This window comes from Physeter macrocephalus, chromosome 21 (genome assembly GCF_002837175.3).
Source record: "Physeter macrocephalus isolate SW-GA chromosome 21, ASM283717v5, whole genome shotgun sequence".
Classification (NCBI taxonomy): domain Eukaryota; kingdom Metazoa; phylum Chordata; class Mammalia; order Artiodactyla; family Physeteridae; genus Physeter; species Physeter macrocephalus.
In genome coordinates, this window is record NC_041234.1 from 118,516,831 (window position 1) to 118,522,356 (window position 5,526).

The window sequence follows — 5,526 nt, forward strand, 5'->3', positions numbered from 1 at the left end:
TTTACATGATTGTATGATTTCTGTTCTTTAGCTTGTTAATATGGTGGATTACACTCGTTGATTTTGAATGTTGAATCAGCCTTGCATACCTGGAATAAATCCTGCTTGGTTATGGTGTATAATTTTTTCATACCTTGTTGGATTTGATTTGCTAATATTCTGTTGAGGGTTTTTGCATTAATGTTCATGAGAGATACTGATCTGTAATTTTCCTTTCTTGTAATGCCTTTGTCTGGTTTTGGTACTGGTGTAATGCTGGCCTCATAGAATGAGTTAGGCAGTGTTTGCTCTGCTTCTAGTTTCTGGAAGGGATCGTAGAGTATTGGCATAGTTTCTTCCTTAAATGTTTGGTACAATTCACCAGTTATACCATCTGGGCCTCATGTTTTCTGTTTTGGAAGATTTACAGTATTGATTCAATTTTAAAATAGATATAGACCTCTTCATATTATCTATTTCTCCTTGCGTAAGTTTGGTAGTTTGTATCTTTTAAGGAATTGATCCATTTCATCTAAGTTATCAAATTTGTGAGCATAACATTGTTCATAGTATTCCTTTATTATCCTGCAGTCCATGGGATCAGTAGTGATGACTCTTCTTTCATTTCTGATATTAGTAATTTTTTTCTTCTCTTTTGTTTCTTGGTTTGACTGGTTAGAGTTTTATCACTTTTACTGACCTTTCAAAGAATCAGCTTTTGATTTCATTGATTTTCTATACTGTTTTTACTGTTTTCAGTTTCATTGATTTCTGCTCCAATTTTGATTATTTCTTTTATTCTACTCCCTTTAGGCTTAAATTGCTCTTCTTTTTGTAGTTTCCTAAAGTGGAAGATTAGATTATTGACATTAGATCTTTCTTCTTTTTTAATGTGCGCATTTCATGCTATAAATTTCCCTCTAAGCATTGCTTTCGCTGCATCCCACAGATTTTGATAAGTTGTGTCATTTCGTTAGCGATATTTTTAGATTTATTTGAGCCTTCTTCTTTGACCCATGTGTTGTTTATAAGTAGGTTGTTTAATTAATTTGACGATTTTCTAGCTATCTTTCTGTTTTGATTTCTAATCTAATTCCATTGTGATATATGAATATGTTTGATATGATTTCTACTCTTTTAAAGTTGTAAGGTGTATTTTATGACCCACAATGTGGTCTATATTGGTGAATGTTCCATGTGAGCTTGTGTATTCTGTGGTTGTTGAATGGATTATTTTATTATATTTTCATGCTGTGTTAGATCTAAGTTTAAAAAACCTTTTCAAATTATGTTACCTGCTATAGATCATTTTACCTACTCCTCTGTCTGGCAGCCAGTCTCTGGTCTCTTCAGCAATAGTGAGGTAGATGCCTTTTCCTCAGGGAAGAGAAATCCATGGTTTGTTGCCTTTGCCAGTAATGAAAATGTTGGAGATCTAGGTGGCAAAGCTGTTGCCTTTGGCATCTTCCATATGAACCATATCAAAACAGCCAGGATGTCTCTCTGTTGGTGATCATACCTAGTCTTTTCAGGTTAGCACCTCTGGTCACCACCATACACGGTATCCAAATCAATTTGAGTGGTGTCATTCACCTTGCTGAGGGGATTAGGGTAGCAGATAATTTGAGCATCACTGGTCACCGGAGAAGTGATTCCTTTTGTGCCCACAAAGATCTTTCTCCCTTTGCACAATTTGTATGTGGCCTCTTTGGGCATAATATGATGAACAGCAAAGCAACACTTGGTGTCATAGATTGGTCTTGTCAATGCTGACGACATCCATAAAACCAGCAGGGTAGGTAGTATCAGTTCAGACCTTACCATCAGTCTCAATGAGCTGCTGCACGCAGATCTTCTTTACCTCCTACTGGAGCATACTTAAGCCTGTTACTTAGGAAAACGATGAGGGGGAAACATTCTGTCAGGTCGTGGGGATCGGTAGATGGACAAGGAGCAAACACGTTGGACAGTTTATCCAGTGTCCAATGTTTTGGAGTTGCTACGCGCTTCAGATGCTTCTTGGAACTGTGAGCCATGGCTGCGCTAGGCACTGAAAGAGCTGCATGGAGTATTCTATAAATGTCAATTACAATAAGTCGATTGATAGTGCTGGTCAGGTCATCTACATCCCTACTGACTTTCTGCCTGTGTGATGTATCAATTACTGACAGAGGGTCGTTGATGTCGCCAACTATCACTGTGGATTTCTGTATCTGTTTTTTCAGTTCGAGCAATTTTGGCCTCGTGAAATAAAAGTGTCCCTATCTGCAGATGGCATGATTGTCTAGGCAGAAATCCCAGGGAATCTGTGTAAATAACTCTTAGAACTAATGAGTTCAGCAATGTTGCAGGATACAAGATCAACATACAAAAATCAATTGTACTTCTGTATACTAGCAATGAACATGTAGAAACTGATAATAAAAATTATAATACCGTTTAATTTTTATAATTATAATACCATTTACTATACCAATTGAAAGTTGGACAAAATATACTTAGGTGCCCTCAAGGAGCTTGCAGTGTAGCTATGTACTGATCTGTGCTGTGGCCCAACACAAAACGATGAGCCTGGTCCGTCAGGTCCTCTAAGGAACTTGTGGCTGGGAACCTCCAAAGGATGAGGTCCTGAGCAGTGGGAGGTCAACAGAGGTCAGAGGAGCCAAAAGGAGAGACGGACCTCTGCCAAGTTCTTGGGAGGCTGAAGTTGTCAGGGAGCATGGACCACAATAGTGTAGAAGCCATGAATAGAGAAGTAAATAGTAGACGGTGAGGAAATCAGCTTGTGACAGTAGCTATGGGCAATGAGTGCAGAGTAGCTGGGCCATGTCAGTGGTCTGAGTGAAGAGCCACAGAATTCTGGGGTCCCATGTATGTGCGTTGCAGTTGTCGGGACAATTTAGGTGACAAGTGATGGAAACCCACCTCAAACTAGCTTGAGCCCAAAAGGCATTTATTGGTTCACTAGACTGGGAAGTTCAGGGCTTGAGCTGGCTTTAGGGGCTTAAAATTGCGAGGGCTTTGCCCCTCCTTCCTTGTCTTGGGATGTCTTCTTCTCAAAAATTGACTTCATTCTGTAGATAATTTCTTTCTTCTGTAGACAGCCACTGATGACTGAAGTTAGTTGCTTTTTAGTGTTTTTGGTGCTATAGCAGAGAGAGAGATCCTCACCCACCATGCCCTTCTTCTCTGTGAAGGGTCTCACCGACCCAGCGTGAGTCAGGTGTTCACCCCTAGACCAATTCCTCTGGCTAGAGAGATGGATTACCTTCATTGGCCAGTCTGAGCTATGATTAACAGCCTCCCCCCTCCCCCAATTAACCATATTAATTGAGGAGGAGGAGTTTCCTAAAGGAGAAACCCAGTATTCTTAGAAGACGGAGGAAGGGTTATGGGCTGACCAAAGCAGTCATGTCCGCTCCATGGAGTCCCCTCTCTCCCCACTTGAGGAAACTGGAAGGAATCTCTTTCTGGGAACAAGCAGGCTCTCCCTAGAATAAGTGCTGCCTGTCATGTCTCGCCTTTGGTTTTGGTTTTCTTGGTGTTTAGGGAAGCTCTGTGTGGCATGGTAAGGGGAAACAGCAAAGAGATTTGAGTCTGTACCAGCAGAAGGGGCCATGATGACCTTCCTGGCAGAGCTAGGCACTGTCAGCATTGGGCTGGAGGAAGCAGAATCATGTGCTGGGGCATGGAATGGGCCCCAGCAAGGGCAGCTTGGGAGTGGGGAGTGGGGAGAGGAGAGGAGTCTGGGAGAGTAAGGGATGGGGAGCTGCTGGTTGCCACGTGATGGGAGAGCGCCACTGGGGCCTTGAGAGACCCAAGTGTACGCACCACCGTCGGCATCCCTGGCTTTCTGAGTGCACTTCTCTCCAAATCCGTTAGTCATAACACTATTTAGGCTGTCTTAAATCTTTTTTTTTGTAATGACTAAATATACAAATAAAGAAATGATTAATGTTGTGAGATTAACAATTTATACTCACCCTACCCAGATAGGCAAAGAAGTTCAGCCTTCCTAACTTCCTATAATTCTTCTTATCTCACTTTGAAACTCCTGTTCCCGTCATGTAGAAGGGAAAAATCGTGGACTTGGTAGTTAAAGGATACGAACTCTTCTGCAGATTAAGGCCATTGTTTTTTTAGGTACTTCAAACCAACTAAATGCTCAGTCTTTTCGACCTTCTTCTCCAAACACTTCTGCTATCCAAGATGGCATCTGGCATGGGGAGATTCCTAGGTGTCTTCAGGGAGAGGGAGTCCCAGATCCACACGGGGGTCTCTGTGCTGCCCTCTGCGTTCTTGCCGGCCGCTGTGGCCATGGCCTTTGTCCTACCCGGTCACTGGGTGTCTTGCTGCCACCTGCTGCTGAAGGGTGCATTAATGAAACTCGGGAGGTGGACCACCACTGCCCCACTCAGCCCGATCTTGGGTCTTATGGGTGCTGAAGATCTTCCCTAAGCACTAATGTGTGCGAGGGGCCGTGGCACCATGATTTCAAGAGAATGGGTAATTGGACAGTTTAATACTCCGTAGCATTGAATTTAAGAAGCACTGTTATTTTGCATACCCCTAACAAAGTGAATATGTTGCCAGCTAAAGCATGAAATACCACTGCTTGTAAGATGCGTCTCAGTTTCAGAGATGAGAAAAGTGCATCTCGGAATCATTAAAATATGGCACTTTGTAATTAATGTAATGGTTAAGAGCCCTGATCCTGGAGCCAGGCTGCTTGGGTTTGAATTCCAGCTCTGCCACGTCCAAGCTCTGGGGTCTTGGGCCAGTCACTCATTATCACCGTGCTTTCGTTTCCACGACGGTATAACGGGGGGATAGATCAACTTCCTGGTGGTGTTGTGAGGACTGAATAAATGTGTAAAGCATTCCAAATAGTGCCCGGTACATAGTAAGCACTATATGTGTTTGCTATTTCTATTAGAAAACATCCATCACACCTGCAAATAAGGGATAAACTGCGTTACCACCACCTCACCGGGTAAGCAGGGCTCTTGCCAGCCCTCCACCAACCTCTTGGCAGCCCTTGCCCAGAACGGGTTCCTTGCTGCCCCACTGCCAGTTTGGGGCTGTCAGGCGCCAGTGGGCCCATAAGCCAACCTGGGCATGCCTGAGGCCCGTCCTTTCCAACCAGAGCCCTCATCACTGTAATCCTCAGACACTGCAGGAAAGACAAGCCCCTTCCTCACCCAATGTCCCCATCCCCTTATCACTATGACCATTCTCACCTTGGCTTCTCCCAACTCTTGCCCCTCCCCATCAGCGCTTTCCAAGAACTCCCATTCCACTGCAGACAAATGCCACTACCCTCTCAATCTCTTCCCGGAAGGCTTTCTTCACTGTCTTGCAGCCCTAACTGGAGAATGGCCACACCCCCGCCCTGCCACTGTTAGGGTGCAAACTCCTCCACCGCATCCCATCTTGGGGAGAGAGGGGCCACATTCTCCCAGCTCCTTTATGCTGGGTCTAGACTAGCGCATGATTATTCAACTGTCAAAGCTGACCCTTCTATGAGCCTTAAACTATCAAGCTGAA

General features: G+C 43.8%; 1 pseudogene; it reads right to left on the minus strand.

The window, feature by feature from the left end:
- Window positions 1-1,277: 1,277 nt before the first annotated feature.
- Window positions 1,278-2,015, minus strand: LOC102996038 (40S ribosomal protein S4, X isoform-like; annotated as a pseudogene).
- Window positions 2,016-5,526: the final 3,511 nt, after the last annotated feature.